Source organism: Pristiophorus japonicus, chromosome 9, assembly GCF_044704955.1.
Source record: "Pristiophorus japonicus isolate sPriJap1 chromosome 9, sPriJap1.hap1, whole genome shotgun sequence".
Lineage (NCBI taxonomy): Eukaryota > Metazoa > Chordata > Chondrichthyes > Pristiophoridae > Pristiophorus > Pristiophorus japonicus.
Window position 1 is genome coordinate 223,870,651 of NC_091985.1, and position 23,522 is coordinate 223,894,172.

The window sequence follows — 23,522 nt, forward strand, 5'->3', positions numbered from 1 at the left end:
GAGGACACACAAGATCTGCAAAAGGATATAGAAGAGCTAAGTAAGTGGGCAAGAATTTGGAAGATGGAGTATAATGTGGGAAAATGTGAGGTTGTCCAATTTGGCAGAAAAAATAAAAAAGTAAATTTTTATTTAAATGGAGAAAAATTGCAAAGTGCTGCAGTACCGAGGGACCTGGACATCCTTGTGCATGAAACACAAAAAGTTAGTATGCAGGTACAGCAAGTAATCAGGAAGGCAAATGGAATGTTGGCCTTTATTGCAAGGGGAATAGAGTATAAAAGCAGAGAAGTCCTGCTACAACTGGACAGGGTATTGGTGATGCCACACCTAGAGTACTGCATACAGTTTTGGTCTCCTTATTTAAGAAAGGATATACTTGCATTGGAGGCTGTTGTTCAGAGAAGGTTCACTAGGTTGATTCCGGAGATGAGTAGGTTGATTATGATTATGAAGGGTCTATACTCATTGGAGTTCAGAAGAATGAGAGCTGATCTTATTGAAACATACAAGAAAATGAGGGGGCTCGACAAGGTGAATGCAATGAGAATATTTACACTCATAGGGTGAATCTAGAACTAGGTGACATAGTTTCAGAATAAGGGGTTGCCCATTTAAAACTGAGGTGAGGGGTTGTAAATCTGTGGAATTCTCTGTCCAGAGAGCTGTGGTGGCTGGGTCATTAAACATATTTAAGGCAGAGATAGACAGTATTTTGAGTGATAAGGGAATAAAGGGTTATGAAGAGCAGGCAAGGAAGTGGAGATGAGTCTATGATCAGACCAGCCATATTCTTATTAAATAACGGAGCAGGCTCGAGGGGCCAAATGGCGTGCTCCTGCTCCTATTTCTTATGTTCTTATGTTCTCATTACACTGTACCAGATCTAAGATAGCTTGCTCCCTGGTCGGTTCCACAATGTACTATTTAAGGAAACTATCCCAGATACATGCTATGCTCAAGGCCTATTTGGTTTGTTCAATTAATATGAGGATTAAAATTGCCCATGATTATTCCCATTCATTTTTTACAAGCCTCCATTATTTCTTGATTTATACTCCATCCAACAGTGTAGTTACTGTTAGGGGGCCTATAGATGAGGCCCACCAGTGAGTGTAGTATTTATTCTGTATCTGTCAGTCTCTGGTTAGTGAGTGTGGCTTTTCCTTTGTACCTGTAAGTTTATGGTATGGAAGAGAGGTTTTCACTCTGTACATGTCAATTACTGGTAAGTGAGTGTGGGGTTCATTCTGTATCTTTCATTCTCTGGTATGTGAGTGTCAGATTTACACAGTCCCTGTCATTTTCTGATATGTGAGTGTGGGTTTTACCTGTGTCTGTCTGTTTCTGATATGTCTGTGGGTTTTACACTCTCTCTCTCAGTCTGTGGTATGTGAGTGTGAATTTACTCTGTATATAACAGTTTTTGTTGTGTGAGTGTGGATTTCACTCTATACTTGTCAGTCTCTGGTATGTTAGTTTGCGATTCCTCTTTGCCACTGGACCAAGACCTAGCTCTGTCAAGCCCATGTGGTGGCTGGTGTGCAACGGTCATCACACGTTAAAAAAATCCACACACAGGCATCTTCCACCCTTCAAGATGTAGTTTGGGATCTGGAATATTAGGTCCTTCACTGAAAAAACTGTGAACTCATCCCTTTTTGGCATGGAAGCAAGTCATCCTCGCTTCGAGGGACTGCCTATGATGATGAATTTGCGATTCCTCTATCCCAGTCAGTTTCTGTTATGTGAATGCGAGCTGTATTCTGTACCGATCGGTTTCTGAAATGTGAGTGTGCATTTTACTCTGTCCATGTCTGTTTCTACACTGTGATTGTGGGTTTTCCTCTGGCACTGTCAATTTTTGGTATTTGAGTGTTGATTTTCTTTGTGAGTGCGGTTTTACTCTTTCTTTGTCAGTATTTGATGTGTGAGTGTGGGTTGTAATCTGTATCTGTCCGTTACTGGTGTGCGAGTGTGGTTTTCACACTCTACCTTTCAGTCTCTGGTATATGTGTGGATTGTATCTGTAAATTTCAATCTCTGGTAGGTGAGTGTGGGTTTTACTCTTGGTCAGTTTCAGGTAATGTGGGCTTTTGTCTGTATCTGTCAGTTTCTGGTATTTGAGTGGGGCTTCATTCTGCACCTTTCAGTTTCCCTGATGTGAGAGTGGGTTTTATTCTGTGTTTGCCAGTTTCTGGTATGTGATTGTGGGTTTTGTCCTGTACCTGATATTTATATGCTAGAAACTATAAGTTGATATTGTTGTTTCATTCTGCACCTTTCAGTATCTCTTGTGTGAGTGTGGATTTTACTCTGTACCCATCAGCTTGTGTTATATGAGTAAGTGTTTTAATCAATACAATACCTCCCAGTTTCTGGTAAGGGAGTGCATATTTCAGTCTGTATCTATCACTCTCGAGGATGTGTGTGAGAGTTTTATTCTTTATCTGTCATTCTCTGGGATTTGAGTGTGGGTTTTTCTGTGTATCTGTCAGTTTCTGGTATATGGGTTTGGGTATTATTTGTATGTGTCAATCTCGGTAACATGAATGTGTATTTTTTTCTGTATCTTTCACTCTCTGGGATGTTAATGTGCGTTTTATTCTTTATCTGCCACTCACTTTTATGAGTGTGTGGATTTTACTCTACAGCTGTCATTCTCTGGGATGTGAGTGTGATCTTCACTCTGTATCTATTAGTCTTTGGTGTGAGTATGGGTTTTACTCTGTATCTGTCAGTCTATGGTATGTGAGTGTGGGTTTTACTCTGTATCTGTCAGTCTCTGGGATGTGTATGTGGGTTTCCCACCTGTCAGTTGCTGTTATGTGAATGTGTGTTTTATTCAAGTATGAATGTGGATTTCACTCTGTACCTGTCAGTCTCTTGTGTGTGAGTGTGGCACTTTTTAGCTGTACCTGTCTGTTTCTGTTATGAGTGGGGTTATATTCTATAGGTCACAGTTTCTGTTATGTGAATGTGGAGTTTACCACATTCTACCTGTCTGTCACTGGTATGTGAATGTGTGTATGTTTTCTGTACCTATCAGTTGCTATTATATGAATGTTGATTTCATTCTGTGCCTTTAAGTGTCTGATACAGCTATGGTATTGTGGGTTTGACATTGAATCAGTCAGTCACTTTCAGGTGAGTGCTGATTTTACTCTCTATCTGTCACTCTCTGGTATGTGTTTTATTCTGTATCTGTCCGTCTCTGGGAAGTGAGTGTGGGTTTTATTCTGTATCTGTGTTTCTGATATTTGAGTAAGGGTTTTAATCAGAACCTGTAAGTTTTTTGTTATGAGTGTTATTTTCAGTCTGTATCTATCAGTCTCTGGAATGTGAGTGTGGGTATTACTCTGGATCTATCAGTCTCTGGAATGCAAAAGTGTTTTTTTTCTGTACCTGTCAGTTTCTGGTGAGTGACTGTGGAGTTCACTCTCTAACCATCTGGCTCTGGTATGTGAGTGTGAGTATTTGTCTGTAGCTGTAAGGGCCTGTATGGGAGCGTGGGTTTCACTGTCAGTCAGTCAATCTCAGGTACTGGAAGTATTTGTGATTCTCTCTCAATCTGTCATTCAATGTGTCTGAGTGTATGAATCATTATGTTTCTCTCAGTCTCTGGTACTGTGTGTGAGTGTGGGATTGATTATGTATCTGTTAGACTGGTGATGTGTGAGAGTATGGGATTGATTATGTATCTGTTAGACTGGTGATGTGTGTGAGTGTGGGATTCATTATGTATCTGTTAGACTGGTGATGTGTGTGAGTGTGGGATTGATTATGTACCTGTTCGACTGGTGATGTGTGCGAGTGTGGGATTCATAATGTAATTGACAGTCTCTTGTACTGAGCTATTCTTGCTCTGTGTGACTGTTGGATTTAGTTCCTTCTCCACCTGCTGTAGGCGGATGATAGTTTGAGATTATCTGTGACTGTCTCAGGAGGAGGTTTGGTTCAGTCCATTACCTCCATTTCTCTGCTCTTGTATGTTAGCTGTTGGGTTTGACAGTCAGTGTACAGACACCAGTGTGGATTGACACTGTGTCAGTGTCTATCTCTTCGTGTGTGTGAGTAAGGGGGTGAAATTGGATCTGCCTTTCAATGCGATATGATTGGACTTTGAAACAACATATTATTGTACTGCTCCAAGTGACTGTGGGATTCATAATGTAACTCTGAAAATTCGGATCACTGTGGGACTGACAGCTTCTGCTGCCTGTGACAATATGATTGAGGTCAGTTCTGTGTCTCTGCGCTCTGTGAGTGATAATGTACTTACTGAGAAGGAGTTGCCTGCACTGTTCCTTGTGTTCCGGGTTGAGGAAAGATCAAATTTATTCTGGCTTGGTGAAGTATTTTGCTTTGAGAATAATAATAGGAGAACACTATTAGTTATGATATGGACAGGTGATGGAGAGAATATAAAAAGAGTTATAATTAATGTGTTTGTTTATAACAAAGTAAAGTATCTCGAGAGAGGAATCTGTGTCATCTGACCTCACTGCAGTACAGTGGCACTCAGATTCACCACACCAGGTGTGTAGGATGGTTCTATAGTAAGTTATCAGCATCCAGACACAACCCAAACCCAGCACTGGTCCATGAATGGGACCACCTGATTGGCACAGTCCAGGTTTATATCTCCCACTCCCATGGAACGACGTGTAAAATTCTGAATTGCTTCCTGGAATATAATCACAGTTACCTGGGCTGTACAACAATTGTTCTCAGTCTATTGAAACCGCGTTGCGGACCGGTGTCATTAACAGAATGTCAGTGACCGGTTCCTGATGTATCTGAGGGAACGACAATGTATCTCTCGATCACCAGCAACACGGTTCTGAGAATTCAACGCACCGAAACAAAATAACCCATTTTTGAAAAGTCTCCTGTCACACTCCTCTTCTGGTGCCTGCAATAGATGCACTTTGTGACATCCTCAGTCAGGCTGTGTTTCCACTGTTCACTGTCCAAGAACAACAGACACTGAGATTGGAACTGAATCAGGAACATTCATTACTGATTTGGAGAAAGAAAGCAGCACTGATTTGAAAGAGCGAGGTGATTTACTTTCTCTATTACCGTACACCGTACACACACAGCCCGAGAATGGACTCTCCCTTCCCCCACTCACTCCATGTTCCAGAACTAGTTCCTGCTCCACTCCACCTCGTACAGACAGCCCCCGACTGCCGTTGAACTTACCCCGACTCAAAGCCCATCTGTGGATTCAGTCCCAATGCGATGAGCTACTGGAAGGAGGCTGCTGTTTGCTCCCTTACTCGGGCCCGGGATATCTCCGCTCCCTGATGTGTTCAATGATCATCAGCCCAGCACAGAGGAAACAGCAGCCGCTGACAGGGCTGGAGGAGGGGAGCTCGCCTGGGCCCTTCCCGTCAGTTTAAACACTGTGTGGGGAGGGGAGGAGCAGCATGTATTTAGCGCATACTCAGACCATCTTTTTGTCACAAATTAAATTAACAAAAATGGGATTGTTTCATAAGTTGCTTTTATCACTAATTAAATGGGCCACATTGAAAAAACGATTGAGAGAGCCTGACACTGGGGTAAGAATGCCTAAACTGTTTCACTTGTTCTGTCAGTCTCTGGTGTGTGTGTGTGTTTCGCTGTCAGTTTCTAATAGGCAGGTATGGGTTTTACTTGCATATTATTGTTCAGATACATAGATGTGGGTTTCATACTGTACCGGTCAGTTTCTGCTATGTGAATGTGGGATTTATTCTGTAACTCTCTGTTTCTGGTATTTGAGTGTGTGTTTTATTCTGTACCTGTCAGTTTTTGTGAAGTGATTATGAGATTTATTCTGTACCTGTCAGTCTCTGCTACGTAAGTTGGGACTTATTGTGTACCTGTCAAGTTTTGACATGTGAGTATGGGTTTTATTCTGTGTCATAACAACATAAGAAATAGAAACAGGAGTAGGCGATATGGCCCCTCGAGCCTGCTCCGCCATTCAATAAGATCATGGCTGATCTGATCATGGACTCAGCTCCACTTCCCTGCCCGCTCCCCATAACCCCTTATCATTTAAGAAACTGTCTATTTCTGTCTTAAACTTATTCAATGTCCCAGCTTCCACAGCTCTCTGAGGCAGCGAATTCCACAGATTTACAACCCTGAGAGAAGAAATTCTCCTCATTTCAGTTTTAAATGGGCGGCCCCTTATTGTAAGATCATGCCCTCTAGCTCGAGTCTCCCCCACCAGTGGAAACATCCTCTCTGCATCCACCTTGTCAAGCCCCCTCATAATCTTATACGTTTCGATAAGATCACCTCTCATTCTTCTGAACTCCAATGAGTAGGGGCCCAACCTACTCAACCTTTCCTCATAAGTCAACCCTCTTATCCCCGGAATCAACCTAGTGAACCTTCTCTGAACTGCCTCTAAAGCAAGTATATCCTTTTGTAAATATGGAAACCAAAACTGCACGCAGTATTCCAGGTGTGGCCTCACCAAAACCTTGTATAACTGTAGCAAGACTTCCCTGCTTTTATAATCCATCCCCTTTGTAATAAAGGCCAAGATACCATTGGCCTTCCTGATCACTTACTGCACCTGCATACTATCCTTTTGTGTTTCATGCACAAGTACCCCCAGGTCCGCTGTACTGTGGCACTTTGCAATCTTTCTCCATTTAAATAATAACTTTCTCTTTGATTTTTTCTGCCAAAGTGTATAACCTCACACTTTCCAACATTGTACTCCATCTGCCAAATTTTTGCCCACTCACTTAGCATGCTATGTTCTTTTGCAGATTTTTTGTGTCCTCCTCACACATTGCTTTTCCTCCCATCTTTGTATCATCAGCAAACTTGGCTAGGTTACACTCAATCCCTTCTTCCAAGTCATTAGTATAGATTGTAAATAGTTGGGGTCCCAGCACTGATCCCTGTGTGATAGAGTATTCAAACAGGCTCATTTAGACAGGCTGTGAAAAAACACAGGCCATATTGCATTAAGTCATCAATCAACTTGACATTTTAGGACCTTGGGTAGGGAGCCAATTAAAAGGTTAAAAAAGACTAATAATTGAGCCAATAAGGTCCAAGAAGGCGAGTTCTTTTCTGTAAATTGAACCGGGCATAAATACAGCCATTTTGACCATGTGGTCCCAGTAAGACAAAGGATATGGCAATCAGCCAGCAGCTTGTTGCTCTCTGCCAAGATTAAAAAGTTAAAACTACCATCGGAGTTCGTATTTCAATGGAAATTAAGAGATCTAACACTGTGACACCCCACTAGTTACTGGTTGCCAACCAGAGAATGAACCATTTATCCCGATTCTCTGTTCTGTTAGTTAGCCAATCCTCTATCCATGCTAATATATTACCCCCAAACCCTTGAACTTTTATCTTGTGCAGTAACCTTTTATGTGGCACCTTGTCAAATGCCTTCTGAGAGTCCAAATGCACCACATCCACTGGTTCCCCTTTATCCACCCTGTTCATTACATCCTCAAAGAACTCCAGCAAATTTGTCAAAAAACGGGATGAGGTCCTACAAGACGAATTTAGGGAGCTAGGAGCTAAATTAAAAGTAGGACCTCAAAAATATTAATCTCAGCATTGCTACCAGTGCCACGTGCAAATCAAAGTAGGAATCGCAGGATAGCTCAGATGAATACGTGGCTTGAGAAGTGGTGCAGAAGGGAGGGATTCAAATTCCTGGGACTTTGAAACTGGTTCTGGGGGAGGTGGAACCAGTACAAACCGGACGGTCTGCACCTGGGCAGGATCTGAACCAATGTCCCAGGGGGAGTGCTTGTTAGTGCTGTTGGGGAGGAGTGAAACTAATATGGCAGCAGGATGGGAACCTATGCAGGGAGATGGAGGGAAGTAGAATGGGGACAGAAGCAAAAGATAGAAAGAAGAAAACTAAAAGTGGAGGGCAGAGAAACCCAAGGCAAAAAGCAAAAAGGGCCAAATTACAGCAAAATTCTAAAGGGACAAAGTGTGTTAAAAAGACAAGCCTGAAGGCTCTGTGCCTCTATGCGAGGAGTATTCGGAATAAGGTGGACGAATTAATTGCACAGATAGCAGATTACGGATATGATGTAATTGGCATCATGGAGACATGGCTCCAGGGTGACCAAGGCTGGGAACTCAACATCCAAGGGTATTCAATATTTAGGAAGGATAGACAGAAAGGAAAAGGAGGTGGGGTGGCATTGTTGGTTAAAGAGGAAATTAATGCAATAGTAAGGAAGGACATTAGCCTGGATGATGTGGAATCGCTATGGGTGGAGCTGCGGAATACCAATGGGCAGAAAACACAAGTGTGAGTTGTGTACAGACCACCAAACAGTAGTAGTGAGATTGGGGACAGCATCAAACAAGAAATTAGAGATGTGTGCAATAAAGATACAGCAGTTATCATGGGCGACTTTAATCTACATATTGATTGGGCTAACCAAACTGGTAGCAATGCGGTGGAGGAGGATTTCCTGCAGTGTATTAGGGATGGTTTTCTAGACCAATATGTCGAGAAACCAACTAGAGGGCTGGCCATCCTAGACTGGGTGATGTGTAATGAGAAGGGACTAATTAACAATCTTGTTGTGCGAGGCCCCTTGGGAAGAGTGACTATAATATGGTAGAATTCTTTAAGATGGAGAGTGACACAGTTAATTCAGAGATTAGGGTCCTGAACTTAAGGAAAGGTAACTTTGATGGTATGAGACATGAATTGGCTAGAATAGACTGGCAAGTGATACTTAAAGGGTTGACGGTGGATAGGCAATGGCAAACATTTAAAGATCACATGGATGAACTTCAACAATTGTACATCCCTGTCTGGAGTAAAAATAAAATGGGGAAGGTGGCTCAACTGTGGCTAACAAAGGAAATTAAGGATAGTTGTTAAATCCAAGAAAGAGGCATATAAATTGACCAGAAAAAGCAGCAAACCTGAGGACTGGTAGAATTTTGTAATATAGCAGAGGAGGACAAAGGGTTTAATTAGGATGGGAAAAAGAGAGTATGAGAGGAAGCTTGCTGGGAACGTGAAAACTGACCGCAAAAGCTTCTATAGATATGTGAAAAGAAAAAGAAAAAAAACCAAACAAACAAAAAAGTGAAAACAAATGTAGGTCCCTTGCAGTCAGATTTGGGTGAATTTGTAATGGGGAACTAAGAAATGGCGGACCAGTTAAACAAGTACTTTGGTTCTGTCTTCACGAAAGAAGACACAAATAACCTTCCGGAAATACTAGGGGACCAAGGGTCTAGTGAGAAGGAGGAACTGAAGGAAATCCTTATTAGGCGGGAAATGGTGTTAGGGAAATTGATGGGATTGAAGGCCAATAAATCCCTGGGCCCTGATAGTCTTCATCCCAGAGTACTTAAGGAAGTAGCCCTAGAAATAGTGGATGCATTGGTGACATTTTCCAACAGTCTATCGACTCTGGATCAGTTCCTATGAACTGGAGGGTAGCTAATGTAACACCACTTTTTAAAAAAGGAGGGAGAGAGAAAATGGATAATTGTAGACCGGTTAGCCTGACATCAGTAGTGGGAAAAATGTTGGAATAAATTATTAAAGATGAAATAGCAGCACATTTGGAAAGCAATGATGGGATCAGCCCAAGTCAGCAGGGATTTATGAAAGGGAAATCATGCTTGACAAATCTAGAATTTTTTTAGGATGTAACTGGTAGAGTGGGCAAGGGAGAACCAGTGGATGTGGTGCATTTGGACTTTCAAAAGGCTTTTGACAAGGTCCCACACAAGAGATTGGTGTGCAAAATTAAAGCACATGGTATTGGGGGTAATGTACTGACGTGGATAGCGAACTGGTTGGCAGACAGGAAGCAGAGAGTTGGAATAAACGGGTCCTTTTCAGAATGGCAGGCAGTGACTAGTGGGATACCGCAGGGTTCAGTGCTGGGACCCCAGCTATTTACAATATACATTAATGATTTGGATGAGGGAATTGAGTGTAATATCGCCAAGTTTGCAGATGACACTAAGCTGGGTGGCAGAGTGAGCTGTGAGGAGGACGCTAAAAGGCTGCAGGGTGACTTGGACAGGTTAGGTGAGTGGGCAAACGCATGGCAGAATCAGTATAATGTGGATAAATGTGAGATTATCCACTTTGGTGGTAAAAACACAAAGGCAGAATATTATCTGAATGGCGGCAGATTAGGAAAAGGGGAGGTGCAGCGAGACCCTGGGTGTCATGGTACATCAGTCATTGAAATTTGGCATGCAGGTACAGCAGGTGGTGAAGGCGGCAAATGGTATGTTGGCCCTCATAGCTAGGGGATTTGAGTATAGGAGCAGGGAGGTCTTACTGCAGTTGTGCAGAGCCTTAGTGAGGCCTCACCTGGAATATTGTGTTCAGTTTTGGTCTCCTAATCTGAGGAAGGACGTTTTTGCTATTGAGGAAGTACAGCGAAGATTTACCAGACTGCTTCCCGGGATGGCAAAACTGACATATGAGGAGGGACTGGATCGACTCGGACTGTATTCACTGAAATTTAGAAGGATGAGAGGGGATCGCGTCGAACATTTTCAATTCTGACGGAACTGGACAGGTTAGATGCAGGAAGAATGTTCCCGATGTTGGGGAAGTCCAGAACCAGGGGACATAGTCTAAGGAGAAGGGCTAAGCCATTTAGGACTGAAATGAGCAGAAACTTCTTCACTCAGAGAGTTGTTAACCTGTGAAATTCCCTACCGCATGGAGTTGTTGATGCCAGTTCATTGGATATATTCAAGGGAGAGTTAGATAAGGCCCTTACGGCTAAAGGGATCAAGGGGTATATATAGAGAGAAAGCAGGAAAGGGGTACTGAGGTGAATGATCAGCCATGATCTTATTGAATGGTGGTGCAGGCTCGAAGGGCCGAATGGCCTACTCCTGCACCTATTTTCTATGTTTCTATGACTTCCCCTTCATTATTCCATGCTGACTCTGCCTGACCGAATTTTGCTTATCCAAATGACCTGCTACTGCTTCTTTAATAATGGACTCCAACATTTTCCCAACCACAGATGTTAGGCTAACTGGTCCATTGTTTCTTGCTTTTTGTCTGCTTCCTTTTTGAAATAGGGGCGTTACATTTTCAGTTTTCCAATCTACTGGGACCTCCGCAGAATCCAGGGAATTTTGGTAAATTACAACCAATGCATCCATTATCCCTGCCGCTACTTCTCTTCAGACCCTCGGATGCAAGACATCAGGTCCAGGGGATTTATCTGCCTTTAATCCCATTACCTTACTGAGTACCATCTCCTCCCCCCTATAGCCACTTGACTATCCACTGTTGGAATATTGTTAGTGCCCTCTACCATAAAGACTGATACAAAATATTTGTTCAGAGTTTCTGCCATCTCCATGAGCCCCATTACTAATTCCCCGGTCTCGTCCTCTAAGGGACCAACATTTACCTTAGCCACCCTTTTCCTTTTTATATACCTATAGAAACTCTTGCTGTCTGTTTTTATATTTTGTGCTAGTTTACTTTCATAGTCTATCTTCCCTTTCTTAGTCATTTTTTTAGTCATTCTTCGCTGGCTTTTAAAAGCTTCCCAGTCTTCTGTCCTCCCACTAGTTTGGCCACTTTGTACGCCCTTGTTTTTAGTTGGATACTGTCCTTTATTTCTGTCAGTTGGTCAGTTTCTGGTATGTGTGTGTGGGTTTTATTTTGTATCTGTCAGTTTCTGGTATCTGAGTGTGGTCTTTATCTGTATCTGTCAGTTTCTGTTATGTCAGTGTGTGTTTTATCATGTACCGGTCAGTTTCTGGTAGATGAGTGTGTACTTTAACCTATATCATCAGCTTCTGGTATGTGAATGTGGATATTGACCAGTATCTGTCAGTTTTTTGGATCAGAGTGTGAATTGCATTCTGTACCTGTCAGATTCTGGCATGGGAGTATTGGGTTTAATTGGTACCTGTCAGTTTCTGGAATCTGTGTGTTGATTGTATTCTGTACCTGTCAGTTTCTGTTATGTGAATGTGGGTTTTATTCTGTACTTGTCAGTTCCTGCTGTGCGAGTGTAGGAATTAATATGTACCTGTCAGTTTCTGGGATGTGATTGTGTTTTTTTTTGTACCTGTCAGTTTGTGGTAGATGTGCGGGGTGTCAGTTTCTGGTATCCGAGTGTGGATTTTTACCTTTATATGTCAGTTTGTGCAATGTGAATGTGGGATTCATTCTGTATCTCTCAATCTGGGGTAAGCGAGTGTGTGTTTCCTCTGTACCTGTTAGTTTCTGGTATGTGAGTGTGGGTTTTATTCTGTATCTGTCACTTTCTGGTATGTGAGTGTGGGTTTTATTCTGTACCTGTCAGTTTATAGTATGTGAGTGTGGGTTTTATTCTGTATCTCATATTCTGGGGTAAGTGAGTGGGTGTTTCCTCTGTACCTGTCAGTTCCTGGTATGCGAGTTGTTTGATCCTACATCTGTGAAATTTACAGATCAGAGACTACCCCAACAGACAATAGTTTTTTGCATTATATTGGATGAATGAGATTCAGAAATATTTGGAGTAGAGACGAGCTATTAGTACATGATATAAACCATAGCTGTCAGGGGTACAGTGAGTGTGCAATTCATTCTGTATCTGACAGTCAGGGGTACAGGGGGTGAGTGTGGGATTCACTCTGTATCTGAGTCTGTGGTACAGTGAGTGAGTGTGGGATTCACTCTGTATCTGAGCCTGTGGTACAGTGAGTGAATGTGGGATTCACTCTGTATCTATCAGTCAGGGGTACAGGGAGTGAGTGTGGGATTCACTCTGTATCTATCAGTCAGGGGTACAGGGAGTGAGTGTGGGATTTATTCGGTATCTGTCATAAATGCAAGTGTTTGTTGTTGCTGTAGAAATGAAACTTTTCAGTTACTTACGGTGGTTAACATTTACGCAGAAGAAAATGTCAGAAGCAGCCTCGTGGATAACCATCGGGAAAGTGCTGTTGCTGGTGAGATCACGATTTGCTCGATGCAAACTTGGCTAATAACTCTAGAGGTGATGGAAAAGAAAGCAACATTTGGGGACGTTTGAGCGAGATGAGAAAACATAATCAGTGCGAGGAGCCTGATCAGAGAGCTGGTGGGCAAGAAGCATTGAGCTCCTGTTTACTGCCGATGCTATTTCCAAAACAACGGGGAAGAACAGTCCCTGGATCTTGGAACTTGGAGGCCTTTCAGCACATGGAACCTGGAGGCAAATCATACCTTCGAGCCTGTTACATAAGGAACAGGAGGAGGCCATTCAGTCCCTCGAGCCTGTTACATTGGAACAGGAGGAGGCCATTCAGTCCCTCGAGCCTGTTACATAAGGAACAGGGGGAGGCCATTCAGTCCTTCGAGCCTGTTACATTGGAACAGGAGGAGGCCATTCAGTCCCTCGAGCCTGGTGATAGGAAGGGACAATATGTATGAATATAAAGGGGCTGCAGGAGGGGTCAGAACTAAAAATCATGGTTTAAAAACTAGTATTAAAACACTTTACCTAAACGCACGCAGCATTCGAAACAAAGTAAATGAGTTGATGGCACAAATCATTACAAATGGGTACGATTTGGTGGCCATTACAGAAACGTGGTTGCAGGGTGGCCAAGACTGGGAATTAAACATACAGGGGTATCTGACAATTCTGAAAGATAGACAAGAAGGGAAAGGAGGTGGGGTAGCTCTGTTAATCAAGGATAATATCAGGGCAGTTGAGAGAGACGATATTGGCTCTAATGAACAAAATGTTGAATCATTGTGGGTGGAGATTAGAGATAGTAAGGGGAAAAAGTCACTGGTGGGCGTAGATTATAGGCCCCCAAATAATAACTTCACGGTGGGGCAGACAATAATAAAGGGAATAATGGAGGCATATGAAAAAGGAACGGCAGTAATCATGGGCGATTTTAACCTACATATCGATTGGTCAAATAAAATCGCACGGGGTAGCCTTGAGGAGGAATTCATAGAATGCATACGGGATTGTTTCTTCATACAGTATGTTACAGAACCTACAAGGGAGCAAGCTATCTTAGATCTGGTCCTGTGTAATGAGACAGGAATAATAAACGATCTCTGAGTAAAAGATCCTCTCAGAATGAGTGATCACAGTATGGTTGAATTTGTAATGCAGATTGAGGGTGAGGAAGTAGTGTCTCAAACGAGCATACTATGCTTAAACAAAGGGGACTACAGTGGGATGAGGGCAGAGTTGGCTAAAGTAGACTGGGAACACAGACTAAACGGTGGCACAATTGAGGAACAGTGGAGGACTTTTAAGGAGTTCTTTCATAGTGCTCAACAAAAATATATTCCAGTGAAAAAGAAGGGCAGTAAGAGAAGGGATAACCAGCCATGGATAACCAAGGAAATAAAGGAGAGTATCAAGTTAAAAACCAATGCGTATAAGGTGGCCAAGGTTAGTGGGAAATTAGAAGATTGAGAAAATTTTAAACGACAGCAAAGAATGACTAAGAAAGCAATAAAGAAAGGAAAGATAGATTACAAAAGTAAACTTGCGCAAAACATAAAAACAGATAGTAAAAGCTTTTACCGATAGATAAAATGGAAAAGAGTGACTAAAGTAAATGTTGGTCCCTTAGAAGATGAGAAGGGGTATTTAATAATAGGAAATGTGGAAATGGCTGAGACCTTGAACAATTATTTTGCTTCGGTTTTCACAGTGGAAGACACAAAAAACATGCCAAAAATTGCTGGTCACGGGAATGTGGGAAGGGAGGAGCTTGAGACAATCACTATCACTAGGGGGGGTAGTGCTGGACAGGCTAATGGATCTCAAGGTAGACAAGTCCCCTGGTCCTGATGAAATGCATCCCAGGGTATTAAAAGAGACGGAAGTTATAGCAGATTCATTCCTTATAATCGACCAAAATTCTCTGGACTCTGGGGAGGTACCAGCAGATTGGAAAGCAGCTAATGTAACGCCTTTGTTTAAAAAAAGAGGGCAGACAAAAGGCAGGTAACTATAGGCTGGTTAGTTTAACATCTGTAGTGGTGAAAATTCTTGAAGCTATCATTAAGGAAGAAATAGCGGGACATCTAGATAGGAACAGTGCAATCAAGCAGATGCAACATGGATTTATGAAGGGGAAATCATGTTTAACTAATTTACTGGAATTCTTTGCGTATATAACGAGCATGGTGGATAGAAGATGTGGTGTATTTAGATTTCCAAAAGGCATTCGATAAGGTGCCACGCAAAAGGTTACTGCAGAAGATAAAGGTACGCGGAGTCAGAGGAAATGTATTAGCATGGATAGAGAATTGGCTGGCTAAGAGAAAGCAGAGAGTCGGGATAAATGGGTCCTTTTTGGGTTAGAAATCGGTGGTTAGTGGTGTGCCACAGGGATCGGTGCTGGGACCACAACTGTTTACAATATACATAGATGACCTGGAAGAGGGGACAGAGTGTAGTGTAACAAAATTGGCAGATGACACAAAGATTAGTGGGAAAGTGTGTTGTGTAGAGGACACAGAGAGGCTGCAAAGAAATTTAGATAGGTTAAGTGAATGGGCTAAGGTTTGGCAGATGGAATACAATGTCGGAAAATGTGAGGTCATCCACCTTGGAAAAAAAAAACAGTAAAAGGGAATATTATTTGAATGGGGAGAAATTACAACATGCTGCGGTGCAGAGGGACCTGGGGGTCCTTGTGCATGAATCCCAAAAAATTAGTTTGCAGGTGCAGCAGGTAATCAGGAAGGCGAATGGAATGTTGGCCTTCATTGCGAGAGGGATGGAGTACAAAAGCAGGGAGGTCTTGCTGCAACTGTATAGGATATTGGTGAGGCTGCACCTGGAGTACTGCGTGCACTTTTGGTCACCTTACTTAAGGAAGGATATACTAGCTTTGGAGAGGGTACAGAGACGATTCACTAGGCTGATTCCGGAGATGAGGGAGTTACCTTTTGATAATAGATTGAGTAGACTGGGTCTTTACTCATTGGAGTTCAGAAGGATGAGTGTTGATCTTATAGAAACATTTAAAATAATGAAAGGTATAGACAAGATAGAGGCAGAGAGGTTGTTTCCACTGGTCAGGGAGACTAGAACTTGGGAGCATAGCCTCAAAATACGGGGGAGCCAATTTAAAACCGAGTTGAGAAGGAATTTCTTCTCCCAGAGGGTTGTGAATCTGTGGAATTCTCTGCCCAAGGAAGCAGTTGAGGCTAGCTCATTGAATGTATTCAAATTACAGATAGATAGATTTTTAACCAATAAGGGAATTAAGGGTTATGGGGAGCGGGCGGGTAAGTGGAGCTGAGTCCACGGCCAGATCAGCCATGATCTTGTTGAGTGGCGGAGCAGGCTCGAGGGGCTAGATGGCCTACTCCTGTTCCTAATTCTTATGTTCTTATGAGCCTGTTATATAAGGAACAAGGGGAGGCCATTCAGTCCCTCGAGTCTGTTACATTGGAACAGGAGGAGGCCATTCAGTCCCTCGAGTCTGTTACATAAGGAACAGGAGGAGGCCATTCAGTCCCTCAAGCCTGTTACATTGGAACTGGAGGAGGCCCATTCAATTCCTCGAGTCTGTTACATTTGGAACAGGGGGAGGCCATTCATTAGAAGTGGAGGAGGCCCATTCAGTCCTTGGATCCTGTTACACAGGAACAGTAAGCCATTCTGCCCTTCGACTCTGTTACATTAGGAACTGGAGTGGGCCTTTTAGCCCTGGAGTTTGCTTTACAGGAATAGATGGACACCATTCAGCCCCTCAAACCTGTTACAAATGAATAATAGGAGGCCATTCAGACCCTCAAGTTTGTTGCATAGAAACAGGAGGTGGGCATTCAGAACCACAGCCTTGCTATAAAGGAATTGGTGGAGGCGATGCATCGACTGGATACTGTTACACAGGAATAGAGGAGGCCATCCATCCTCTGGAGCCTTTCACATCGGAACAGGAGTAGGCCATTCAGACCCTCAAGAATGTTATGTAGGAACTGGAGGAGGCCATTCAGCCCACCGACAATGTTATAGGAACTGGAAGAGGACAATAAGCCAGTCGCACATGTTATATTGCAACTGGAGGAGGCCACTCATCCCATTTAACTTATTACACAGGAACAGGAGGTGGCTGTTCAGCACTGAATGTTGTTAGACAGGAACAGGATGAGGCTATTCTTCCCCTCGAGCCTGTTACATTGGATCAGGAGGATGCCATTCAGCCCTTCCATTCTGTTATATGGGAAGAGGAAATTCAGCCTCTCTAACATTAGAAACACGAGCAGACCACGCAGCCTTTGATTCTGTGACATGGGAACAGCAGGAAGTTTTTCATCCCCTCGTGCTTCTTACATTAGGAACAGGAGAAGACCCTCAGTCCCTTGGGTCTGTTACATCGGAACAGGAGTAGGCCAATTCCACCCCTCGGAACTGTTAACCAGGAACAGGAGGTGCCCATTCAGCACCTCCAGCCTGTTAGAGGAATTGGAGGAGGTCTTTCAGCCCCTCGCACATGTTATATAGGAACTGGGGGAGGATATTCAGCCCCTCAAGCATGTTAAATTAGGATCACAAGCAGGCCATTCAGCCCTTTGACCCTGTGACATGGGAACAGGAGAAGGCCGTTCAACCCTTCGAGGAAGTCATATAGGGACTGGAGGAGGCCATACAGCAACTCAAGCTGATTACATTAGGAACTGGAGAGGGCCATTCAGCAATTGGAGTTAGAAAGCAGTAGGAGGAAGCAATTCTGCCCCTCGGGTCTGTTACATTAGGAATAGGACAAGGGCATTCATCCCCGCGGGACTGTTTCAGGGGAACAGGAGGAGGGCATTCAGCCTCTCGAGCTTGTTACATAGGAACTGGAGGAGACTATTTAGCCCCTGGAGTCTGTTACACAGGAATAGAAGTGGCTATTCAGCCCCTGGAATCTGTTTCATAATGGGGAACAAAGAAATGGCGGACCAATTAAACAAGTACTTTGGTTCGGTATTCACTAAGGAGGGCATTAACAACCTTCCGGATATAAGAGGGGTCAGAGGGTCTAGTAAGGAGGAGGAACTGAGGGAAATCCTTATTAGTCGGGAAATTGTCTTGGGGAAATTAATGGGATTGAAGGCCGATAAATCCCCAGGGCCTGATGGGCTGCATCCCAGAGTACTTAAGGAGGTGACCTTGGAAATAGCGGATGCATTGACAGTCATTTTCCAGCATTCCATTGACTCTGGATCAGTTCCTATCGAGTGGAGGGTAGCCAATGTAACCCCACTTTTTAAAAAAGGAGGGAGAGAGAAAACAGGGAATTATAGACCGGTCAGCCTGACATCGATAGTGGGTAAGATGATGGAATCAATTATTAAGGATGTCATAGCAGCGCATTTGGAAAGAGGTGGCATGATAGGTCCAAGTCAGCATGGATTTGTGAAAGGGAAATCATGCTTGACAAATCTTCCAGAATTTTTTGAGGATGTTTCCAGTAGAGTGGACAAAGGAGAACCAGTTGATGTGGTATATTTGGACTTTCAGAAGGCTTTCGACAAGGTCCCACACAAGAGATTAATGTGCAAAGTTAAAGCACATGGGATTGGGGGTAGTGTGCTGACATGGATTGAGAACTGGTTGTCAGACAGGAAGCAAAGAGTAGGAGTAAATGGGTACTTTTCAGAATGGCAGGCGGTGACTAGTGGGGTACCGCTGTGAATGTTTAAAAATGTATAGAGACATTGAAGTTGAGAACGTGGGAATTGTATAGGGACAGTACAAGCTAACAAAGAATTCATGGAGGAATAGCCATGACATCTCAGACTCGAGACTGCGAAATGTTACAACACTAACACATATTGAAACAAAACCCACAGCTTGCAGAAAAACCTCAAGGTCTTATTAAATCATGTTATTAACCTGAAACATTAACAGAAGATCTTTGTTTAAAATCAGACCATACTTAGGTCGGCTTATGAGTGGACAAAGGGAAAGAGGGATCAAAAGGGATCGGCTGGACTAGGATGTCACTCTAGCCCTATCTTGTTATCTTTTGCCGAAAATGTATAACCGTCGTCCCTTTACAATGTAACGTCACTTTGTCCGTAGGAAGTGGGTGCGATCTATCAGAGTTGCATTCCTTCTGTCTGATAAGGTCCCCGATCGGGATTTGCTTTTTAAATAAAAGCTTGCTTTTTTTAAAAGCATAAACGGTATTCGTTTCAGTAATTTTGCTGAACCAGATTGAGAGAAAAGAATCTACATTTACACCGCAAGGTTCTGTGCTGGGGCCCCAGCTGTTTACACTGTACATTAATGATTTAGACGAGGGGATTAAATGTAGTATCTCCAAATTTGCGGATGACACTAAGTTAGGTGGCAGTGTGAGCTGCGGGGAGGATGCTATGAGGCTGCAGAGCGACTTAGGTAGGTTAGGTGAGTGGGCAAATGCATGGCAGATGAATTATAATGTGGATAAATGTGAGGTTATCCACTTTGGTGGTAAAAACAGAGAGACAGACTATTATCTGAATGGTGACAGATTAGGAAAAGTGGAGGTGCAACAAGACCTGGGTGTCATGGTACATCAGTCATTGAAGGTTGGCATGCAGGTGCAGCAGGCGGTTAAGAAAGTAAATGGCATGTTGGCCTTCATAGCGAGGGGATTTGAGTACAGGGGCAGGGAGGTGTTGCTACAGTTGTACAGGGCATTGGTGAGGCCACACCTGGAGTATTGTATACAGTTTTGGTCTCCTAACCTGAGGAAGGACATTCTTGCTATTGAGGGAGTGCAGCGAAGGTTCACCAGACTGATTCCCGAGATGGCGGGACTGACCTATTAAGAAAGACTGGATCAACTGGGCTTGTATTCACTGGAGTTCAGAAGAATGCGAGGGGACCTCATAGAAACGTTTAAAATTCTGATGGGTTTAGACAGGTTAGATGCAGGAAGAATGTTCCCAATGTTGGGGAAGTCCAGAACCAGGGGTCACAGTCTAAGGATAAGGGGTAAGCCATTTAGGACCGAGATGAGGAGGAACTTCTTCACCCAGAGAGTGGTGAACCTGTGGAATTCTCTACCACAGAAAGTTGTTGAGGCCAATTCAATAAATATATTCAAAAAAGAGTTAGATGTAGTCCTTACTACTAAGGGGATCAAGGGGTATGGTGAGAAAGCAGGAATGGGGTACTGAAGTTGCATGTTCAGCCATGAACTCATTGAATGGCGATGCAGGCTAGAAGGGCCGAATGGCCTGCTCCTGCACCTAGTTTCTATGTTTCTAACTAAAGGAGGCCATTTATCCCATTCTAGCCTGATACATAGGTACAGGGAAAGGTCATTCTGCCCCTAGAGCTTGTTACATATGAACAGGAGAAAGCCATTATGTCCCTCGTGTTTATTACATTAGGAACATGAGAAGACCACTCAGTATCTCTGGTCTGTTAAATTAGGAACAGAAGGTGGCTATTAACCCCCTCAGGCCTGTTACACAGGAATAGGAGCAGGCCATTCAGCACCACAAACATGTTTAATTCGGATAATCTGTGTGTACCTGCACACTAGAGGCCCAGGGCAGAATGGGCCAGCCCACACTGTGATATGTGTGCGCATTAGATCCGTGCAGCAGAGCAGGTCTCCAGTCATCTTGGTTAACCCTTGCCACTGGATAAAGGCCGAGCTCTGTCAAGTTCGTGTGGTGGCTGATGTGCAACGGTCACCACACGTTAAAACAAACCAGGCACAGGCATCTTGCACCCTTCAATTGGAGTTCAGGACTGGAATATCGGGTCCTTCATTGAAACATCTGTGAACTCATGTGGAAGCAAGTCACCCTCGTTCAAGGGACTGCTGTGATGATGACACTGTGATAGGTACCGTACCTACTGTGTTTACAAGCAGCTGGTTACACTGTTCCAAATGTTTCAGGTGGAAGAAACTTCACATTTCCGGTTCCTTCAATTCCTTGCCTGTCGGAATAAAATGTATTTCTGATCATTCAACAACAGGAGAGGTAGAAAAGACTAAAGTGATGAATATAATCGTTCACTTAATATTCATTATGAACATTCACAAAGGGAAGCCAGCGATACAAACAGTGTCAGTGTCTGACTCCACTGCAGTACTCAGCTTCTGCACACCAAGTGTGTTGGGCAGATTTGCAGCAAGTTACTGACATCCAGACACAACCCAACCCCTGCCCTGCTTCAGGAATGGGACGACCCGATGGAGCACGGACTTTTACACAGCTCAGATTGCTGCTCCCCTCTCCCAGGGCACTAACCGTTCAACCAAAAACAAAGAGCCGCTGTTTAAAACGTGTCCTTCACATTTCTCACCCGGTGCCTGCAATAGATGCTCCTTGTATAAATCCTCAGTGTCCGGCTCTGCTTCCACTGCTCGCTGTCCAATGACAACAAACATGGTGAGACTGGAACTAAAGCAGGAACGTTCACTACTGGTTTGCAGGGAGAAAGCAGCAATGATTGTCAACAGCAGATCCTTCCCATTCTGTCTCCCTTACCCGGGACACACGCTGTCCACACACAGCCCGAGAATGGCCTCTCCCTTCCCCCACTCACTCCACGCACTGAGACCAGTTCTTGATCCACTCCGCCTGTTATACACAGACCCCGACTCCCCCTGAACTTCCCCCGGACTCAGTGCCGATCTCTGAGCCCATCTGCGGACACGCTCCCAAAGCGATGTGCTGCTGTAAGGAGGCTGCTGCTCGCTGCCTTACCCCGGGACCTCGGTGTCTCCATTCCCGGCTGTTTAAACCATCTGCTTCCGCTCACTGAGTGAATGGCGCTCACAGACTGGGGGAGGGGAGGGCGCACGCGCTCTTCTGCTCACTGGAAATCGACACAGGGGGCGGGGCTTATCCCCGCATGCGCAGCTCTCTGCAATAATTCAGCCTTTAAAAATCAAAGTGAACTTTTCCCAATTTACTTTTAGCAAAATCTGAGCAAAGGAACTGGGCCTGGGGGGCAAGGACAGAGAACGTTTATCATTATCATCATCATAGGCAGTTCCTCGGAATCGAGGAAGACTTGCTTCCACTCCTGAAGTGAGTTCTTTGTTGGCTGAACAGTCCAATACGAGAGCCACAGACTGTGTCGCAGGTGGGACAGACAGTCGTTGAGGGAACGGGTGTGTGGGACTGGTTTGCCACACGCTCTTTCCGCTGCCTGCGCTTGGTTTCTGCATGCTCTGAGCGATGAGACTTGAAGTGCTCAGCGCCCTCTCGGATGCACTTCCTCCACTTCGGGCCGTCTTTGGCCAGGGACTCCCAGGTGTCAGTGGGGATGTCGCACTTTATCAGGGAGGCTTTGAGGGTGTCCTTGTAATGTTTCCCTTGCCCACCTTTGGCTCATTTGCCATGAAGGAGCTCCGCATAGAGCACTTGCTTTGGGAGTCTCGTGTCTGGCATGTGAACTATGTGGCCTGCCCAGCGGTGCTGATCGAGTGTGGTCAGTGCTTCAATGCTGGGAATGTTAGCCTGGACAAGGACGCTGATATTGGTGCACCTGCCCTCCCAGGGGATTTGTACGATCTTGCGGAGATATCATTGGTGATATTTCTCCAGAAACTTGAGGTGTCGGCTGTACATGGTCCATGCCTCTGAGTCATACAGGAGGGCAGGTATTACCACAGTCCTGTAGAACACGAGCTTGGTGGTAGGCCTGAGGGCCTGGTCTTCGAACACTCTTTTCCTCAAGCGGCCGAAGGCTGCACTTACACACTGCAGGGGGTGTTGAATCTCATCATCAATGTCTGCTTTTGTTGATACAAGGCTCCCGAGGTATGGGAAATGATCCATGTTGTCGAGGGCTGCACCGTGGATCAAGGACAGGCTGATGGAGGACCTTTGTCTTTCAGATGTTTAGCGTAAGGCCCATGCTCTTGAATGCCTCAGTAACTACATCGACTATATCCTGGAGTTCAACTTCAGAATGTGTGCAGACGCAGGTGTCATCCGCGTGCTGTAGCTCAACGACAGAGGTTGGGGTGATCGTGGACCTGGCCTAGAGGCGGCAAAGTTTAAACAACTTCCCACTGGTTCTGTAATTTAGTTCCACTGCAATGGGGAGCTTGTTGACTGTGAGGTGGAGCATGGCAGCAAGGACGATTGAGAAGAGGGTTGGAGCAATGACACAGCCCTGTGTGACCCCGGTCCGGACGTGGATTGGGTCTGTAATGGATCCATTGGTAAGGATCATGGCCTGCATGTCCTTTGGAGCAGCTGAAGGATGTTGACAAACTTTTGGGAGCATCCGAAATGGAGGAGGAAGTTCCATAGACCCTCGTGGTTGACATTGACAAAGGCCTTTGTAAGGTTGAAAAAGGCCATGTATAAGGGCTGGCGCTGCTCCCTGCATTTTTTCTGCAGCTGTCGCGCTGCAAATATCATGTCCATTGTGCCCCGGGCAGCGTCAGAGAGGCCTATAAAAGGCTTGGCATTGGAGAGGTGGGAATTCGAGCAGCGGGAGTTTGGAGCAGTGTCGGAGATGCCTATAAAAGGCTCGGCATTGGAGAGGCGGGCGTTCGAGCAGTGGGAGTCTGGGGCAGCATCGGAGAGGCCTATA

The 23,522-nt window shown here is 44.3% G+C and overlaps 1 protein-coding gene across 6 annotated transcripts in view; it reads right to left on the reverse strand.

The window, feature by feature from the left end:
• LOC139273780 (zinc finger protein 664-like) overlaps nucleotides 1-23,522 on the reverse strand; it is a 92,024-nt gene that overhangs the window by 2,075 nt on the left and 66,427 nt on the right. The window contains exons 1-4 of one of the 6 annotated variants that reach the window (XR_011595345.1): nucleotides 21,677-21,774; nucleotides 20,817-20,903; nucleotides 12,878-12,992; nucleotides 4,283-4,363 (exon numbers count right to left, since the gene is read on the reverse strand). The gene's annotated coding sequence lies outside the window, so the exon portion shown is untranslated. Of the gene's footprint in view, nucleotides 1-4,282; nucleotides 4,364-12,877; nucleotides 12,993-20,488; nucleotides 20,775-20,816; nucleotides 20,904-21,272; nucleotides 21,340-21,676; nucleotides 21,775-23,522 lie in introns of those variants that run through there. The other 5 variants (XR_011595347.1, XR_011595346.1, XR_011595348.1 and 2 more) reach the window with 5 other exon arrangements.